The following is a 21328-nucleotide window of genomic DNA, read 5'->3' as shown; positions in this document are numbered from 1 at the left end:
AAGAACAGCAATTATCGCAGTACGGAACTCTGGGGATCACTGTATACCTCGCATAGACTGAAAAACAGCAGCTGGCCCAGTACTGAACTCAGGGAAACATCATTGTATACCTAATATAGATTCAAAAACAGCACCTGCCCCAGTACTGAACCGTGGGGAACATTGTATACCTCACATAGACTAAAATACAGCAGCTGCCCCAACACTGAACACTGGGGAACATCACTGTATACCTCCCATGGATTGAAAAACAGTAGCAGTCCTAGTACTGAACCCTGGGGAACACTGTGTACCTTCATAGAAGGCAAGCCAGCAGCTATACCTGTACAAAACCCTAGGAAGCATCACTGCATACCTCCTATAGAAGGAACAATAGAAGCTATCCTAGGACTGAACCCTGGGGAACACACGGTATACCTCCCATAGATTGAAAAGCAGCAGCTGTCCCTGTACTGAAACGTGAGGAACATCAGTGTTTCCCTCCCATAGACTGCAAAACCACAGCTGCCCCAGTAATGAACGCTGGGGAACGTGACAGTATACCTCCCAAACATGAAAAACTGCATCTGCCCCAGTATGGAACACTGGGGAACGCTGAATACCTCCCATGGACTGCAAACAGCAGCAGTCTCAGTACTGAACCCTGGGGAACACTGTAGACCTCCCGTAGACTAAAAAACAGCTGCTGTGCCAGTACTAAACCCTGGGTAATACACTGTAAACCTCCCATAGAGTGAAAACCAGCAGCTGTCCCTGTACTGAAATCTGGGGAACATCACTGTGTACCTCCCATACACTGCAAAACAGCAGCTGCCCCAGTACTGAACCCTGGGGAACATCACAGTATACCTCCCATACATGAAAAACAGCAGCTGCCCCCATACTGAACCCTGGGGAACATCACTCTATACCTCGCATAGACTGAAAAACAGCAGCTGTCCCAGTGCGGAACCCTGGGGAACAATGTATACCTCGCATAGTATGAAAAACAGCAGCTAGCCCAGTACTGGACCCTGGGGAACATCACTGTATACCTCCGATAGACTGAAAAACAGCAGCTGCCCCAGTATTGAACCCTGGGGAACGGACGGTATACCTCCCATAGATTGAAAAACAGCAGCTGTCCCTGTACTGAAACCTGGGGAACATCACTGTTTCCCTCCCATAGACTGCAAAACAGCAGCTGCCCCAGTACTGAATCCTGGGGAATGTCACAGTATACATCTGATACATGAAATACAGCAGCTGCCACAATACTGAACCCTGGGGAACATCAATGTATACCTCGCATGGACTGAAAAATAGCAGCTGTCCCAGTACTGCACCCTGGGGAACATCACTGTATAGCTCCTATAGACTGAAAAACAGCAGCTGCCCCAGTACTGAACCCTCGGGAACACTGTATACCTCCCATCGACTAAAATACAGCAGATGGCCCAACATTGATCACTGGGGAACATCACTGTATACCTCGCATGGACTGCAAAATAGCAGCTGTCCCAGTACTGAACCCTGCGGAACACTGTTTACCTCACATAGACTGAAAAAGTGCAGCTGTCCCAGTACTGAATCCTGGGGAACATCACTGTATACCTCTCATAGACTGAAAACCAGCAGCTGCCCCAGTACTGAATCGTGGGGAACACACTGCAGACCTCCCATAGATAGAAAAACAGAAGCTGTCCCAGTACTGAAACCTGGGGAACATCACTGGATACCTTCCGTGGATTTGTAAAACAGTAGCCGTCCTCGTACTGAACCCTGGGGAACAATGGGTACCTCCCCTAGACTGCAAACCAGCAGCTGTCCCTGTACCGAACTCTAGGAAACATCACTGCAGATGTCCTGTAGACGTAACAACACCAGCTGTCGCAGTATGGAACTCTGGGGAACACTGTATACCTCGCATAGACTGAAAAACAGCAGCTTGCCCAGTACTGAACCCTGGGGAACATCACTGTATAGCTCCTATAGACTGAAAAACAGCAGCTGCCCCAGTACTGAACCCTCGGGAACACTGCATGCCTCCCATCGACTAAAATACAGCAGATGGCCCAACACTGATCATTGGGGAACATCACTGTATACCTCCCATCGACTGAAAAACAGTAGCAGTCCTAGTACTGAACCCTGGGGAACACAGTGTACCTTCATAGACGGCAAGCCAGCAGCTATCCATGATCAGAACCCTAGGAAACATCACTGCATACCTCCTGTCGACGGAACAACAGCAGCTGTCCCAGTACTGAACCCTGGGAAACACGCGGTATATCTCCCATAGATTGAAAAACAGCAGCTTTCCCTGGACTGAAACCTGGGGTACATCACTGTTTCCCTCCCATAGACTGCAAAACAGCAGATGCCCCAGCACTGAACCCTGGGGAACATGCTTGTATAACTCGCATACATGAAAAACTGCAGCTGCCCCAGTACGGAACACTGGGGAACACTGAATACATCCCATGGCATGAAAACCAGCAGCTGTCCCAGTACCGAAACCTGGGAAAATTGTATACCTCACAAAGACTGAAAAACAACAGCTGTGCCAATATTGAACCATGGGGAACATCACGGCATACCTACCATAGACTGCAAACCAGCAGCTGTCCAAGAACTGAACCCTGGGAAACATCACTTTATACCTCCCATAGATTGAAAAACAGCAGCAGCCACAGTACTGAATCGTGGGGAAGACACTGTTGACCTCCCATGGACTGAAAAACAGCTGCTGTGCCAGTACTGAACCCTGGATAACACACTGTAAACCTCCCATAGAATGAAAACCAGCAGCTGTCCCTGTACTGAAAACTGCGGAACATCACTGTATACCTCCCATAGACTGCAAAACAGCAGCTGCCCCAGTGCTGAACCCTGGGGAACATCACAGTATACCTCCCACACATGAAAAACAGCAGCTGTCCCAGTACGGAACCCTGGGGAACACTGTATACCTCGCATAGTATGAAAAACAGCAGCTGGCCCAGTACTGAACCCTGGGGAACATCACTGTATACCTCCCACACATGATAAACAGCAGCTGTCCCCGTACGGAAGCCTGGGGAACACTGTATACCTCGCATAGTATGAAAAACAGCAGCTGGCCCAGTACTGAACCCTGGGAACATCACTGTATACCGCTGATAGACTGAAAAACAGCAGCTGTCCCAGTATTGAACCCTGGGGCACAGACGGTATACCTCCCATAGATTGAAAAACAGCTGCTGTCCCTGTACTGAACCCTATGAAACATCACTGTATACCTCCCATAGACTGCAAAACAGCAGCTGCGCCCAGTACTGAACCCCGGGGAATGTCACAGTGTACCTCCCATACATGGAAAACAGCAGCTGCCACAATACTGAACCCTGGGGAACATCACTGTACACCTCGTATGGACTTAAGAACAGAAGCTGTCCCAGTACTGAACCCTGGTCATCACTGTTTACTTCCCATAGACTGAAAAAGTGCAGCTGTCCCAGTACTGAACCCTGGGGAACACACTGCAGACCTCCCACAGACTGAAAAACAGAAGCTGTCCCAGTACTGAAACCTGGGGAACATCACTGGATACCTACCGTGGATTTGAAAAACAGCAGCAGTCCTAGTACTGAACCCAGGGGAACACTGTGTACCTCCCATAGACTGCAAACCAGCAGCTGTCCGTGTACAGAACCCTAGGAAACATCACTGCAGACGTCCTGACGACGGAACAACAGCAGCAGTCGCAGTATGGAACTCTGGGGAACACAGCATACCTCGCATAGACTGAAAAACAGCAGCTGGCCCAGTACTGAACACTGGGGAACATCACTGCATAGCTCCTATAGACTCAAAAACAGCAGCTGCCCCAGTACTCAACCCTGGGTAACAAGCTGTAAACATCCCATAGATTGAAAAACAGCAGCTGTCCCAATACTGAACCCTGGGGAACTTCACTATATACGTCCCAGAGACTGAAAAACAGCAGCTGCCCCAGTACTGAACCCTGGGAAACATCATTGTATACATCCCATAGACTGAAAAACAGCATCTGCCCCAGTACTGAACCTTGGGGAACATCACTGTTTTCCTCCCACAGACTGAAAAAGAGCAGCTGTCTCAATACTGAACGCTGGGGAACATCACTGCATACCTCCCGTGGACTGAAAAGAGCAGCTGCCCCAATACTGGACCCTGGGAAACATCTCTGCATACCTCCCGTGGACTGAAAAACAGCATCTGCCGCAGTACTGAACCCTGGGGAACATCACTGTTTCCCCCTCCGAGATTGAAAAAAGCTGCTCGGAGGCAAGTCCTACTGAGACAAGTACCACCCACCCCGCCATGGTGTTCTCCTATTGACTATACGACACCAGTTCCAAGCCACCCCAACCTTTTCGAAGTACTCAAACCATCAGCCATTATCTCTTGCAGTAACCTCATCCATTTGATGCAAAAAGGTAACTGACCAAGAAACTGGACAATCCTGACACAACACAATGCAAGGCAGGTAATAGCTCATTACCACACTCTCATCTAATTGGCCAGCTGGCCAATTAATAACCCTGAGAAAAGGAAATATCTGGAAACCATGTCAGCACAAGAGTATAGTAATTAAATCTTTATCTTTATTCACTGACTGTGAGACAGAGCCAATACACAGGGAGAGGCCATAACTTGGGTTTTACTATATAAATAGCTTGTGAAACTGTACCATTTCGGAGGTGTTCACTCAGCCATTGAATGAGTGTGACCTTTCCCTTGCTCACAAGTAAATTAAAGAATCTTCTGCCGGAGCTAAAGGTGTTTGAGTCATTTATCGGAAGTCGAGATAGTGCCTCTCCAGTGAAAGGCTTCAGTGGCCAAACAAGGTGAGCCTTTTGCTCACAAGAGGTTTCTTCACTGTTGAATCGCATTTGTAATCTGTTGTCCACAGGGGAGGTACTGCAATCTACGAGACTCAACATTAAAAGCTAAAGCTATTTTTTTATAACCATTTATTTCTCAGTTCGCAAGCAGAAGAGAACTGGTTCTGGAAAAATCTCGAAACAGCCCGGGGAAGGTTTCAGTAGGTAAGGTGGAAACAGCGCTATTAGGGAGGAAAAAAAGGTTCTTAAAGGTTCTTATGGGATTAGATTAGAAAAAAAGCACTAATCGATCGAAGGTTCTTCTGTGATAAGAGTTAATTAGGACAAGGTTCTTATGTGATAAGAGTAGGGAAAAAAGCGCAATCGATCGAAGGTACTTATGTGATAAGCGTTAGCGTAATGGAACCATAAGTTTTATAAGTTTTATTAGGATTAGTTAAGGACTCGGTCTGTGGTGGCGTACAACGCAGACTGAGAATTGATTATTTGTTTAGATAGAGGGTTTAAGGTTATGATTTGTACACTCACGTGAATGTTGTTTGTCCTAGCTGTCCTTGTTATACTATTGTGTGCAATACCTTTGTGCGACATTGCAATTAGAGAAACGGGAAGAGTTACTGGGGAAAATTGTGATTTGGAACAACAAGGATTGATTAAGAAAATAAACAGTAACTGGTTAATCAACTACGGTTGGTTCGTGCCAACATCTCCCACACACCAAGACTGAGCCCGAATTAAGAGCCGTTTAAGGTCACGTAACGGCCAGGAGAAGTGGGCGTAGAGAACTCGGTTGGCCGAAAGAATTGTGAGATCAGAAACTGATGAAAATCTTAATCGTCCAGAATGTTTGCCGGAGCATGTTAAAACAACACAAAAGGCACATCAGCCTATGTCATGCTCCAGCATTGTTGTCAGTCTTCAATTGACTCAGTTACATTGGGACAGGCAGCGACCAGCAGCCTATTTCAGTACCCAACTAGACCCAGTGGCACGCAGATTACCAGGATGTCTTCCTTCGCTGGCAGCTGCTTATTATGATATACAACAGGCTCAGAAAATAACTCTAAATTATCAGACCATTCTATACATCCCGCACTCTGTCGAGATTTTACTTTCTAAATGTGCCACCCAATACCTAACCTCCGCAAGAACCACTAAATATGAAGTTGAACTGTTATCAAATCCGAACCTTATCATTAAAAGATACACTACCTTAAATCCAGCCACTCTACTCGCCACGGAAGAAGACGGCGAACCCTATTCATGTGAAATGGTAACCGAAGTAGTGACTAAACCACGTATCGTTTAACGGATGTACCAATGTGTAACCCTGATCTAGTGTACTATGCTAACTGATCATCCCTACGAAATGATAAGGGCCTGCTAGAGCGGCTTATGCAATTGTAACCCAGTTTAATGTTGTCGAAACAGCCTCCCTTGCAGACTCCTTTTCAGCCCAACAAGCCGAATTGTTTGCGTTAACACGAGCCTGTATTCTGGCTGAAGGACAAACAGTTAATATCTAGAATGACTCCAGGTATGCTTTGGGGTATCACATGATTATGGACAAATTTGGAAGATTCGCGGGTACCTGACCTCTTCAGTGACCAGTATCAAAAATGCAGAACAAGTGGAAAATCTCCTGTGAGCCATTCAATGCCGCTTGAAACTTGTGATTATCAAATGCCAAGCACATACAGGCCAGTCGAATGAGGTCGCACTTGGGAGTGCCAGAGCCGATAATACAGCTAAGTCAGCAGCTCTGTCAAAAGGGGGGATGCAGGTGTCATTGTTCCTACTAAGGAAAAATAATTGCTCAGCCCCGCCACCTACTATTAATGACGTGCTGCCCTTTCAGACAGAGGCCAGTACGGAGGAGGTGGTGACCTGGACGAAGATCAATGTTATCAAAATCCAGAAGGAATATGGTTTCACCACGACGGCCGCGTGGTGGCGCCCAAATCCTTACTTCCATGGATTGCCCGATGTGTTCACACATGTGGGCAAAGTGGGGTGGCAGATTAAATTTTGGCAACTTGGTAGGCACCAGGTATTTCGGCAATTGCAAAACAAATCTGTGAAAATTGGGTTACCTGTCAGACAATGAATCCGGGTAAGACGGAAAATGTAGAATCTGCCTCCTACCCAAATCCAGTCGGGCCTTTTGTACATTTCCAAATGGATTTTATTGAATTACCTATGTGTATGGGATTCAAGTATGTATTAAAAATATGCTGGCAAAACTATGCAATGAAACTGGACTGAAATGGACAGAACTGCTGCCCTTAGCTTGATGGTAATGCGATCTGCAACCAACAGAACAGGCCTGTCACCGCATGAGATAGTTATGGTACGTCCCCAACGACTACCTTTTACAGCACCATTTACTGCAAAACAAATGGACAGCCACAAAATGGAGGGAAATATGTTGAATTATTGTACTGCACTAACCAAATGTATTTCCAGCTTTCATTCACAGGTAAAGGAAGCTCAAGTCAAGCCAGCAGAAGGGAAGTGTCATAACCTGGAGCCTGGGGAATTCGTTTATATCAAGATTTTTAAAAGGAAAAGCCGTCTACAGCCAAGATTCGAAGGACCATACCAGGTCTTGCTGGCAACTAATATTGCAATCAAGGTAAAGGAAAGAACAACATGGATCCATGCGTCCCATTGAAAACATGCACCCGACCAGGAGGAAGCGAAGAAGGAACCAGAGGAACAGAAAAAGGAAGACTGAATAAGGTGCTGTGCTTGACAGGTTTTAACTTTGCATTATTGAGTACACCAGGGGTACAGACACGCCACCGAAGGGAACTGCTAGTAAACGTATTTATGGCACTGAGTCATAGGTATGCTCAATAAATAAACTTGTCGCGTCGTTGGATATGTTCCCATGTACTTGACCACTCCGAAGTGGGTATTCCCCTGAGATCTGTCCCCTTTACCGAATCAGAAATGGTAGAATGGTTGATCGTGCAAAATAGGACAAAACTAATTAAGGGGCCAGAAACGAAGGAGCAAACAGAATTGAGGTCAGCAGGGTATAAACTTACAGCCTTCCAGGGATGGTACCAGCCCGATTATAATAATAACCGTCAGCCTCCCTTCCTAAGCATTACTCCCAGAATAGGAAATCCTGAAGATATAATATGCCTAGTGAGTAATGAGACTGAAGGACCAGAAATGGGACGCAGCAAGTGTTCCCAAATGACTAAATGGCAAGCCACAACTAATCTCACGGACGGGAGAAAGAGAGCAACCGTTGGCTGGGCAATGGTCCATAACAATGCACCAGGTGAAGTGTGGGAAGGTGAGACCACTCGAGTCGGGATGGCGCGAAAGGACCAAGAGCTGACGTCCTATAATTGCACCTACTTTATTTGTGGCCATAAAGCCTACCCATGGTTACCAGCCAACTGGACAGGGTCCTGTTACTTAGGAAATATGTTACCTTTATCAGATCAGTAAAGACTCTAAGGGATGCCGATGGAAGTCATAGAGTGAAACGGGATTTTGCATGGCTAAACAGAATATTCAAGGTAATGGTGCCACCCTATGGAATAGCATCAACCCAATGGCAGTTACGGGAACTGGCTAACTTTGTCGAATCAGTAGCCAACGCGACTTCCCAAGCCTTTGAAGGGGTGAATGATGAAATGGTAGCTATTCGAACAGTGGCTCTCCAAAATCGTATGGCCTTAGATTATCTCCTAGAAAGGAAGGAGGGACATGCGCATTAATAGGTGAAGAATGCTCTATGTATATCCCGGATAAATCAGAAGAAATCGGCAGGCTAGCTGAATATATCAGGAAAAAGTTAATAGAGTATAAACAGACAGTTGGCCATTACGGTATCACCTTGTGGGGTTGGACATCGTGATGGTTGGGATCCCTCGGGAAAATCTGTTGTACAGGGTTTGATCAATTTCCTGCTGATAGTCTTCGCCCTGTATCTATTATTTGCCGTCGTTTAATGTTGCTGTGCCAGGGTGGGATAAACTATGTTACCTACCGAGACCACGGCTAGAGTTATGGTAGCAACAACTGCTGAATGCTCTTGTGTGGAAATGGAAATGTAGAGACTGTACAAGATCAGAATGCATTAAGTTGTCCTCGTGAAGGACAAAATGAGGGAATGTGGAAATGTATTTTTATCTAAGCTTATACCATACCGTATTTGTGTGCTCTTAGCAATATATATATAACAAAATGGAGTCCTGGTCCTTCCAGAACTTTCTGCATAAAAGAAGTCGGCTTGCATAAACAGCTAAATCTGGTTTGAGATGGCTGATGGCCATCAGATAGCTAGGAGACTTGTCATGCTGAGAAAAGTAACGCACCCCCCCCCGCCCCGACCCCCCTGCCCATGGTGCTCTCCTATTGTCTATACGACACCAGTTCCATTCCATCCCAGCCTTTTCGAAGTACTCAAACTACCAGCCATTATCTCTTGTACAGACCTCATTCATTTGATGCAAAAAGATAACTGAATGGGAAGCGGGACAATCCTGACACAATGCAAGTCAGGTAATCGCTAATTACCACACTCTCATGGAGTAATGGCCGGCTGGCCAACTAAAAGCCCTGACAAAAGGAAATATCTGGAAACCATGTCGGGACAAGGATGTAGTAATTAACTCTTTATCTGTATTCACGGACTGCGAGACAGAGCCAATAAACAGGGAGAGGCCAGAACTTGGGTTTTACTGTATAATTATCTCGTGAAACTGTACCATTTCGGAGGTGTTCACTTAGCCATTGACTGAGTGTGACCTACCCCTTGCTAGCAAGTAAATTAAAGAAACTTCTGCCGGAGCTGAAAGTGTCGGAGTCATTTGTTTCTGAGGTCGAGACTGTGCTCAGTTGGACAGTTTCTGGTTCCTAGGTCAGACTGTGTTCAGTTGGTCAGTTTCTGGTTACTCGGTCAAACTGTGGTCAGTTGGTCAGTTTCTGGATTCTAGGTCAGACTGTGTTCAGTTGGTCAGTTTCTGGTTGCTCGATCAGACTGTGGACAGTTGGTCAATTTCTGGTTTCTAGGTCAGACTATGGACAGTTGATCATTTGCTGTTTCTGGGTCAGACTGTGGGTAGTTGGTTAGTTTTTACTTTCTAGGACACGTGTGGTCAGTTGGTTAGTTGCTAGATGCTGTATCAGTCTGTGTTCAGTTTGTTTCTTTTTGGTTGCAATTTCATCCTGTGGTCAATTGGTCAGTTGATGGTTTCTTGATCAGACTGTGTTCAGTTGGTCAGTTTCGGGTTGTATCGGTCAGACTGTGGTCAGTTGGTCAGTTTCTTGTTCCTAAGTCAGAATTTGCTCAGTTGGTCAGTTACGGTTGATAGGTCAGATTGTGGTCAGTTGGTCAGTTGCTGGTTGCTAGGTCAGACTGTGGTCAGTTGGTCAGTTTCTGGTTTCTAGATCAGAAAGTGCTCAGTTGGTCTGTTTCTGTTTTCTAAGTCAGACTGTGGTCAGTGGGTCAGTTTTTCTTTCTCGGTCAGACTGTGTTCAGGTGGTCAGTTTATGGTTTCCAGGTCAGACAATGGTCACTTGGTCAGATAGTGGTTGCTCGGTCAGAATGTGGCCTGTTGGACAGTTTCTGGTTTCTAGATCAGACTGTGGTCAGTTGGTCAGTTTCTGGTTTTTGGTCAGACTGTGGTCAGTTGGTCAATTTATGGTTTCTCGGTCAGACTGAGGTCATTTGGTCAGTTTCGTGCTGACGAGGTCAGACTATGGTCATTTGGTAAGTTTCTGGTTTCTAGGTCAGACTGTGGTCAGTTGGTCAGATTCTCGTTTCTAGGTCAAATTATGGTCAGTTGGACAGCTTCGGTTTCGAGGTCAGACTGTGGTCAGTAGGTCAGTTTCTGGTTTCTAGGTCAGACTGTGGTCAGTTGGTCAGTTTATTGTTTCTAGGTCAGACTATGGTCAGTTGGACAGTTTCTGGTTTCTAGGTCAGTCTGTGGTCAGTAGGTCAGTTTATGGTTTCGAGGTCAGACTGTGGTCAGTTGGTCAGTTTCTGGTTTCTTGGGCAAACTGTGGTCAGTTGGTCAGTTTCTCGTTTCGAGCTCAGACTATGGTCAGTTGGACAGTTTCTGGTTTCTAGGTCAGTCTGTGGTCAGTTAGTCAGTTTCTGCTTTGTAGGTCAGACGATGGTCAGTTGGACAGTTTCTCGTTTCTAGGTCAGACTATGGTCAGTAGGTCAGTTTCTGGTTTCTAGGTCAGACTGTGGTCAGTTGGTCAGTTTCTGGTTTCTAGGTGAGGTTTTGGTCAGTTGCTCAGTTTCAGTTACTAGGTATGACTGTGGTCAGTTGGTCAGTTTCTGGTTTCTGGGTCAGACTGTGGTCAGTTGGTCAGTCACTGGTTGCTAGGTCAGACTTTCGTCAGTTGGTCAGTTGCTGGTTTCTACGTCACACTGTGGTCACTTGGTCATATTCTGGTTTCTCAGTCAGACTGTGGTCAGTTGGTCAGATTCTGATTTCGAGGTCAGACTGTGGTCATGTTTCTGGTTTCTCGGTCAGACTGTGGTCAGTTGGTCCGTTTCTGGTTTATCGGTCAGACTGCGGTCAGACTGTGGTGATTTGGTCTTTTTCTGGTTGTCTTGTTCTGTTTCTCTGGTCAGTTTGTTACATTGCGGTTGCGAGGTCATCCTGTGGTCAGTCGGTCAGTTGCTTGTAACGCGGTCAGACTCTGGTCACTTGCTCAGTTTCGGGATTCTAGGTCAGAGTGTGGTCAGTTGGTCAGTTTCTGGTGTATGGTTCAGACTTTGGCCATTTGGTCAGTTTATGGTTGTCTCAGTCAGACTGTGGTCAGTTGGTCAGTTTCGGGTTGTCTAGGTCAGACTGTGGTCAGTTGGACAGTTTCTAGTTTCTAGGTCAGACTTTGGTCAATAGGTCACTTTCTGGTTTCTAGGTCAGACTGTGGCTAGTTGGTCAATTTCTGGTTGTCTCAGTCAGACTGTGGACAGTTGGTCAGTTTCGGGTTGTCTAGTTCAGAATCTGGTCAGTTGGACAGTTTCTAGTTTCTAGGTCAGACTGTGGTCAGTAGGTCAGTTTCTGGTTTTGCGGTCAGACTGTGGTCAGTTGGTCAGTTTCTGGTTTCTCGGTCAGACTGTGGTCAGTTGGTCACTTTCTGGTTTCTAGGTCAGACTATGGTCACTTGGACAGTTTCTGGTTTTTAGGTCAGACTGTGGTCAATTGGTCAGTTTCTGGTTTCTCGGTCAGACTATGGTCAGTTGGTCAGTTTCTGGTTTCTAGGTCAGACTATGGTCAGTTGGACAGTTTCTAGTTTGTAGGTCAGACTGTGTTCAGTTGATCAGTTTCTGGTTTCTTGGTCAGACTGTGGTCAGTTGGTCAGTTTCTGGTTTCGAGGTCAGATTGTGGTCAGTTGCTCAGTTTCAGGTTTCTAGGTATGACTGTGGTCAGTTGGTCAGTTACTGGTTTCTGGATCTGACTGTGGTCGGTTGGTCAGTCACGTGTAGCTAGGTCAGCCTTTGGTAGGTTGGTCCGTTGCTGGTTTCTAGGTCACACTGTGGTCACTTGGTCATCTTCTGGTTTCTCGGTCAGGCTGTGGTCAGTTGGAAAGTTTCTTGTGCCTATGTCAGACTGTGGTCAGTTGGTCAGTTTCTGGTTTCTAGGTCAGACTGTGGTCAGACTGTGGTCAGTTGGTCAGTTTCTGGTAATCGTGTTCTGTTTCTCTCGACAGTTTGTTACATTTCATTTGCTAGGTCATCCTGTGGTCAATTGGTCAGTTGCTTTTAACGCGGTCAGACTGTGGTCACTTGCTCAGTTTCGCGTTTCTAGGTCAGAGTGTGGTCAGTAGGTCAGTTTCTGGTGTCTAGGTCAGACTGTGGCCAGATGTTCAGTTTCTAGTTGTCTCTGTCAGACTGTGGTCAGTTGGACAGTTTCAATTTCTAGGTCAGACTGTGGTCAGTAGGTCAGTTTCTGGTTTCTAGGTCAGACTGTGGTCAGTTGGTCAGTTTCTGGTTTCTAGGTCAGACTGTATTCAGTTGGTCAGTTTTTGCTTTCCTGATCAGAGTATGGTCTCTTGGACAGTTTCACATTTCTAGATTAGACTATGGTCACTTGGACAGTTTCTGGTTTCTAGGTCAGACTGTGGTCAGTTGGTCAGTTTCTGTTTTCTCGGTCAGACTATGGTCAGTTGGTCAGTTTCTGGTTTCTAGGTCAGCCTATGGTCAGTTGGACAGTGTCTAGTTTCTAGGTCAGACTGTGGTCAGTTGATCAATTTCTGGTTTCTTGGTCAGACTGTGGTCAGTTTGTCAGTTTCTGGTTTCGAGGTCAGATTGTGGACAGTTGCTCAATTTCAGGTTTCTAGATATGACTGTGGTCAGTTGGTCAGTTTCTGGTTTCTGGATCAGAATGTGGTCAGTTGGTCAGTCACGTGTTGCTAGGTCAGCCTTTGGCAAGTTGGTCAGTTGCTGGTTTCTAGGTCACACTGTGTTCACTTGGTCATCTTCTCGTTTCTCGGTCATTCTGTGGTCAGTTGGACAGTTTCTGGTTTTTAGGTCAGACTTTGGTCAGACTGTGGTCAGTTGGTAATTTTCTGATTTCTAGGTCAGTCTGTGGTCAGTTGGTCAGTTTCTGGTTGTCTTGTTCTGTTTCTCTCGTCAATTTGTTACATTTTAGTTGCTAGGTCATACTGTGGTCAGTTGGTCAGTTGCTTTTAACGCGGTCAAACTGTGGTCACTTGCTCAGTTTCGGGTTTCTAGGTCAGAGTGTGGTCAGTAGGTCAGTTTCTTGTGTCTAGGTCAGACTGTGGCCAGTTGGTCAGTTTCTGGTTGTCTCAGTCAGACTGTGGTCAGTTGGTCAGTTTCGGGTTGTCTAGGTCAGAGTGAGGTCTGACTGTGGTCAGTAGGTCAGTTTCTAGTTTCTAGGTCAGACTGTGGTCAGTAGGTCAGTTTCTGGTTTCTAGGTCAGACTGTGGTCAGTTGGTCAGTTTCTGGTTTCAAGGTCAGACTGTATTCAGTTGGTCAGTTTCTGGTTTCCTGGTCAGACTGTGGTCACTTGGACAGGTTCTCGTTTGTAGGTCAGACTGTGGTCAGTAGGTCAGTTTCTAGTTTCTAGGTCTGACTGTGGTCAGTTGGTCAGTTTCTTGTTTCGAGTTCAGATTGTGGTCAGTTGCTCAGTTTCAGGTTTCTAGCTATGACTGTGGACAGTTGGTCAGTTTCTGGTTTCTGGATCAGACTGTGGTCAGTTGGTCAGTCATGGCTTGCTAGGTCAGACTTTGGTCAGTTGGTCAGTTGCTAGTTTCTAGGTCACACTCTGGTCAGTTGGTCAGTTTCTGATTTCTAGGTCAGACTGTGGTCAGTTGATCATGTTTCTGGTGTCTATGTCAGACTGTGGTCAGTTGGTCAGTTTCTGATTTCTAGGTCAGACTGTGGTCAGTTGATCAATTTTTCTGGTTTCTCGCTCAGACTGTGGTCAGTTGGTCAGTTTCTGGTTTCTAGGTCAGACTATGGTCAGTTGGTCAGTTTCTGGCTGTCTTGTTCTGTATCTCTGGTCAGTTAGTTACATTTTGGTTGCTATGTCATCCTGTGGTCAGTTGGTCAGTTGCTTGTAACGCGGTCAGACGATGGTCACTTGCTCAGTTTAGGGTTTCTTGGTCAGAATGTGGTCAGTTGGTCAGTTTATTTTATCTAGGTCAGACTCTGGCCAGTTGGTCAGATTCTGGTTGTCTCGGTAAGACTGTGGTCCGTTGGTCAGTTTTGGTTTATCTGGGTCAGACTGTAGTCAGCTGGTCAGTTGTTGGTGCCTAGGTGAGATTGTGGTCAGTTGGGCAGTTGCTAGTTTCTAGGTCACACTGTGGTCAGTTGGTTAGTTTCTGATTTCTAGGTCAGACTGTGGTCAGTTGATCATGTTTCTGGTTTCTCGCTCAGACTGTGGTCAGTTGGTCAGTTTCTGGTTTCTAGCTCAGACTATGGTCAGTTGGTCAGTTTCTGGTTGTCTTGTTCTGTATCTCTGGTCAGTTTGTTACATTTTGGTTGCTATGTCATCCTGTGGTCAGTTGGTCAGTTGCTTGTAACGCGGTCAGACGATGGTCACTTGCTCAGTTTTGGGTTTCTTGGTCAGAATGTGGTCAGTTGGTCAGTTTCTGGTATCTAGGTCAGAATGTGGCCAGTTGGTCAGATTCTGGTTGCCTCAGTAAGACTGTGGTCCGTTGGTCATTTTTGGTTTATCTAGGTCAGACTGTGGTCAGTTGGTCAGTTGCTGGTGCCTAGGTGAGATTGTGCTCAGTTGGTCAGTTTCTGGTTTCTAGGTCAGACTTTGGTCAGCTGGTCAGTTTCTGGTTTCTAGGTCAGACTGAGGTCATTTGGTCAGTTTCTGGTTTCCAGGTCAGACTGTGGTCAGTTGGTCAATTTCTGGTTTCTAGGTCAGACTGTGGTCAGTTCTTCAGTTTCTGGTTCCTAGGTCAGACTGTGGTCATTTGGTCAGTTGATGGTTTCTACGTCACACTGTGGTCACTTGGTCATATTCTGGTTTCTCAGTCAGACTGTGGTCAGTTGGTCAGATTCTGATTTCGAGGTCAGACTGTGGTCATTTGGTCATGTTTCTGGTTTCTCGGTCAGACTGTGGTCAGTTGGTCCGTTTCTGGTTTATCGGTCAGACTGCGGTCAGACTGTGGTGATTTGGTCTTTTTCTGGTTGTCTTGTTCTGTTTCTCTGGTCAGTTTGTTACATTGCGGTTGCGAGGTCATCCTGTGGTCAGTCGGTCAGTTGCTTGTAACGCGGTCAGACTCTGGTCACTTGCTTAGTTTCGGGATTCTAGGTCAGAGTGTGGTCAGTTGGTCAGTTTCTGGTGTATGGTTCAGACTTTGGCCATTTGGTCAGTTTCTGGTTGTCTCAGTCAGACTGTGCTCAGTTGGTCAGTTTCGGGTTGTCTAGTTCAGAATCTGGTCAGTTGGACAGTTTCTAGTTTCTAGGTCAGACTGTGGTCAGTAGGTCAGTTTCTGGTTTTGCGGTCAGACTGTGGTCAGTTGGTCAGTTTCGGGTTGTCTAGTTCAGAATCTGGTCAGTTGGACAGTTTCTAGTTTCTAGGTCAGACTGTGGTCAGTAGGTCAGTTTCTGGTTTTGCGGTCAGACTGTGGTCAGTTGGTCAGTTTCTGGTTTCTCGGTCAGACTGTGGTCAGTTGGTCACTTTCTGGTTTCTAGGTCAGACTATGGTCACTTGGACAGTTTCTGGTTTCTAGGTCAGACTGTGGTCAATTGGTCAGTTTCTGGTTCTCGGTCAGACTATGGTCAGTTGGTCAGTTTCTGGTTTCTCGGTCAGACGATGGTCAGTTGGACAGTTTCTAGTTTCTAGGTCAGACTGTGTTCAGTTGATCAGTTTCTGGTTTCTTGGTCAGACTGTGGTCAGTTGGTCAGTTTCTGGTTTCGAGGTCAGATTGTGGTCAGTTGCTCAGTTTCAGGTTTCTAGGTATGACTGTGGTCAGTTGGTCAGTTACTGGTTTCTGGATCTGACTGTGGTCGGTTGGTCAGTCACGGGTAGCTAGGTCGGCCTTTGGTAAGTTGGACCGTTGCTGGTTTCTAGGTCACACTGTGGTCACTTGGTCATCTTCTGGTTTCTCGGTCAGGCTGTGGTCAGTAGGAAAGTTTCTTGTGCCTATGTCAGACTGTGGTCAGTTGGTCAGTTTCTGGTTTCTAGGTCAGACTGTGGTCAGACTGTGGTCAGTTGGTCATTTTCTGGTTTCTAGGTCAGTCTGTGGTCAGTTGGTCAGTTTCTGGTTATCGTGCTCTGTTTCTCCCGACAGTTTGTTACATTTCATTTGCTAGGTCATCCTGTGGTCAATTGGTCAGTTGCTTTTAACGCGGTCACTGTGGTCACTTGCTCAGTTTTGCGTTTCTAGGTCAGAGTGTGGTCAGTAGGTCAGTTTCTGGTGTCTAGGTCAGACTGTGGCCAGTTGTTCAGTTTCTGGTTGTCTCAGTCAGACTGTGGTCAGTTGGACAGTTTCTAGTTTCTAGGTCAGACTGTGGTCAGTAGGTCAGTCTCTGGTTTCTAGGTCAGACTGTGGTCAGTTGGTCAGTTTCTGGTTTCTAGGTCAGACTGTATTCAGTTGGTCAGTTTCTGGTTTCCTGATCAGAGTATGGTCACTTGGACAGTTTCTCATTTCTAGATTAGACTATGGTCACTTGGACAGTTTCTGGTTTCTAGGTCAGACTGTGGTCAGTTGGTCAGTTTCTGGTTTCTCGGTCAGACTATGGTCAGTTGGTCAGTTTCTGGTTTCTAGATCAGCCTATGGTCAGTTGGACAGTGTCTAGTTTCTAGGTCAGACTGTGGTCAGTTGATCAATTTCTGGTTTCTTGGTCAGACTGTGGTCAGTTGTTCAGTTTCTGGTTCGAGGTCAGATTGTGGACAGTTGCTCAATTTCAGGTTTCTAGATATGACTGTGGTCAGTTGGTCAGTTTCTGGTTTCTGGATCAGAATGTGGTCAGTTGGTCAGTCACGTGTTGCTAGGTCAGCCTTTGGTAAGTTGGTCAGTTGCTGGTTTCTACGTCACACTGTGGTCACTTGGTCATATTCTGGTTTCTCAGTCAGACTGTGGTCAGTTGGTCAGATTCTGATTTCGAGGTCAGACTGTGGTCATTTGGTCATGTTTCTGGTTTCTCGGTCAGACTGTGGTCAGTTGGTCAGTTTCTCGTTTATCGGTCAGACTGCGGTCAGACTCTGGTGATTGGTCTTTTTCTGGTTGTCTTGTTCTGTTTCTCTGGTCAGTTTGTTACATTGCGGTTGCGAGGTCATCCTGTGGTCAGTCGGTCAGTTGCTTGTAACGCGGTCAGACTCTGGTCACTTGCTCAGTTTCGGGATTCTAGGTCAGAGAGTGGTCAGTTGGTCAGTTTCTGGTGTATGGTTCAGACTTTGGCCATTTGGTCAGTTTATGGTTGTCTCAGTCAGACTGTGGTCAGTTGGTCAGTTTCGGGTAGTCTAGGTCAGACTGTGGTCAGTTGGAAAGTTTCTAGTTTCTAGGTCAGACTTTGGTCAATAGGTCACTTTCTGGTTTCTAGGTCAGACTATGGCCAGTTGGTCAATTTCTGGTTGTCACAGTCAGACTGTGGTCAGTTGGTCAGTTTCGGGTTGTCTAGTTCAGAATCTGGTCAGTTGGACAGTTTCTAGTTTCTAGGTCAGACTGTGGTCAGTAGGTCAGTTTCTGGTTTTGCGGTCAGACTGTGGTCAGTTGGTCAGTTTCTCGTTTCTCGGTCAGACTGTGGTCAGTTGGTCACTTTCTGGTTTCTAGGTCAGACTATGGTCACTTGGACAGTTTCTGGTTTCTAGATCAGACTGTGGTCAATTGGTCAGTTTCTGGTTTCTCGGTCAGACTATGGTCAGTTGGTCAGTTTCTGGTTTCTAGGTCAGACTATGGTCAGTTGGACAGTTTCTAGTTTCTAGGTCAGACTGTGTTCAGTTGATCAGTTTCTGGTTTCTTGGTCAGACTGTGGTCAGTTGGTCAGTTTCTGGTTTCTAGGTCAGACTATGGTCACTTGGACAGTTTCTGGTTTCTAGATCAGACTGTGGTCAATTGGTCAGTTTCTGGTTTCTCGGTCAGACTATGGTCAGTTGGTCAGTTTCTGGTTTCTAGGTCAGACTATGGTCAGTTGGACAGTTTCTAGTTTCTAGGTCAGACTGTGTTCAGTTGATCAGTTTCTGGTTTCTTGGTCAGACTGTGGTCAGTTGGTCAGTTTCTGGTTTCGAGGACAGATTGTGGTCAGTTGCTCAGTTTCAGGTTTCTAGGTATGACTGTGGTCAGTTGGTCAGTTACTGGTTTCTGGATCTGACTATGGTCGGTTGGTCAGTCACGGGTAGTTAGGTCAGCCTTTGGTAAGTTGGTCCGTTGCTGGTTTCTAGGTCACACTGTGGTCACTTGGTCATCTTCTGGTTTCTCGGTCAGGCTGTGGTCAGTTGGAAAGTTTCTTGTGCCTATGTCAGACTGTGGTCAGTTGGTCAGTTTCTGGTTTCTAGGTCAGACTGTATTCAGTTGGTCAGTTTCTGGTTTCCTGATCAGAGTATGGTCACTTGGACAGTTTCTCATTTCTAGATTAGACTATGGTCACTTGGACAGTTTCTGGTTTCTAGGTCATACTGTGGTATGTTGATCAATTTCTGGTTTCTTGGTCAGACTGTGGTCAGTTGGTCAGTTTCTGGTTTCGAGGTCAGATTGTGGACAGTTGCTCAATTTCAGGTTTCTAGATATGACTGTGGTCAGTTGGTCAGTTTCTGGTTTCTGGATCAGAATGTGGTCAGTTGGTCAGTCACGTGTTGCTAGGTCAGCCTTTGGCAAGTTGGTCAGTTGCTGGTTTCTAGGTCACACTGTGTTCACTTGGTCATCTTCTCGTTTCTCGGTCATTCTGTGGTCAGTTGGACAGTTTCTGGTTTTTAGGTCAGACATTGGTCAGACTGTGGTCAGTTGGTCATTTTCTGGTTTCTAGGTCAGTCTGTCGTCAGTTGGTCAGTTTCTGGTTGTCTTGTTCTGTTTCTCTCGTCAGTTTGTTACATTTTAGTTGCTTGGTCATACTGTGGTCAGATGGTCAGTTGCTTTTAACGCGGTCAGTCTGTGGTCACTTGCTCAGTTTCGGGTTTCTAGGTCAGAGTGTGGTCAGTAGGTCAGTTTCTTGTGTCTAGGTCAGACTGTGGCCAGTTGGTCAGTTTCTGGTTGTCTCAGTCAGACTGTGGTCAGTTGGTCAGTTTCGGGTTGTCTAGGTCAGAGTGAGGTCTGACTGTGGTCAGTAGGTCAGTTTCTAGTTTCTAGGTAAGACTGTGGTCAGTAGGTCAGTTTCTGGTTTCTGGGTCAGACTGTGGTCAGTTGGTCAGTTTCTGGTTTCTAGGTCAGACTGTATTCAGTTGGTCAGTTTCTGGTTTCCTGGTCAGACTGTGGTCACTTGGAGAGGTTCTCATTTATAGGTCAGACTGTGGTCAGTAGGTCAGTTTCTAGTTTCTAGGTCTGACTGTGGTCAGTTGGTCAGTTTCTGGTTTCGAGTTCAGATTGTGGTCAGTTGCTCAGTTTCAGGTTTCTAGCTATGACTGTGGACAGTTGGTCAGTTTCTGGTTTCTGGATCAGAATGTGGTCAGTTGGTCGTCATGGCTTGCTAGGTCAGACTTTGGTCAGTTGGTCAGTTGCTAGTTTCTAGGTCACACTGTGGTCAGTTGGTTAGTTTCTGATTTCTAGGTCATACTGTGGTCAGTTGATCATGTTTCTGGTGTCTATGTCAGACTGTGGTCAGTTTGTCAGTTTCTGATTTCTAGGTCAGACTGTGGTCAGTTGATCATGTTTCTGGTTTCTCGCTCAGACTGTGGTCAGTTGGTCAGTTTCTGGTTTCTATCAGACTATGGTCAGTTGGTCAGTTTCTGGTTGTCTTGTTCTGTATCTCTGGTCAGTTTGTTACATTTTGGTTACTATGTCATCCTGTGGTCAGTTGGTCAGTTGCTTGTAACGCGGTCAGACGATGGTCACTTGCTCAGTTTTGGGTTTCTTGGTCAGAATGTGGTCAGTTGGTCAGTTTCTGGTATCTAGGTCAGACTGTGGCCAGTTGGTCAGATTCTGGTTGCCTCAGTAAGACTGTGGTCCGTTGGTCATTTTTGGTTTATCTAGGTCAGACTGTGGTCAGTTGGTCAGTTGCTGGTGCCTAGGTGAGATTGTGCTCAGTTGGTCAGTTTCTGGGTTCTAGCTCAGACTTTGGTCAGCTGGTCAGTTTCTGGTTTCTCGGTCAGACTGAGGTCATTTGGTCAGTTTCTGGTTTCCAGGTCAGACTGTGGTCAGTTGGTCAATTTCTGGTTTCTAGGTCAGACTGTGGTCAGTTCTTCAGTTTCTGGTTCCTATGTCAGACTCTGTTCAGTTGCTCAGTTTCTGGTTGCTCGGTCAGACAGTGGTCAGTTGGTCAGTTTCTGGTTTCTAGGTCAGACTCTGGTCATTTGGTCAGTTTCGGGTTCTAGGTCAGACTGTGGTCAGTTGGTCAGTTTTTGTTTCTATGTCAGACTTTGTTCAATTGGTCTGTTTCTGGTTCCTAGGTCAGACTGTGGTCAGTTGGTCAGTTTCTGGTTTCGAGTTCAGACTGTGGTCAGTTGGTCAGTTGCTGGTTCTATGTCAGCATGTGGACAGTTGGTCAGTTGCTGGTTCTTGGTCAGCTTAAGGGCAGTTGGTCAGTTGCTGGTTGCTGGATCAGTCTGTGTTCAATTTGTTACTTTGTGGTTGCAAGGTCATCCTGTGGTCAATTGGTCAGTTTCTGGTTTCTTGATCAGACTGTGGTCAGTTGGTCCGTTTCGCGTTGTCTCATTCAGACTGTGGTCAGTTAATCAGTTTCAGGTTTCTCGGTCAGTCTGAAGGCAGTTGGTCAGTTTCTGGTTCTTAATTCAGACTGTGGTCAGTTGGTCAGTTATGGTTTCGAGGTCAGACAGTGGTCAGTTGCTCAGTTTCTGCTTCCTAGGTCAGACTGTGGTCATTTGCTCAGTTTCTGGTTTATAGGTCAGACTGTGGTCAGTTGCTAT

The sequence above is a fragment of the Pristiophorus japonicus genome, unplaced genomic scaffold (genome assembly GCF_044704955.1).
Source record: "Pristiophorus japonicus isolate sPriJap1 unplaced genomic scaffold, sPriJap1.hap1 HAP1_SCAFFOLD_37, whole genome shotgun sequence".
In the NCBI taxonomy this organism is placed as follows: Eukaryota; Metazoa; Chordata; class Chondrichthyes; family Pristiophoridae; genus Pristiophorus; species Pristiophorus japonicus.
This window is presented reverse-complemented; position numbering follows the sequence as displayed.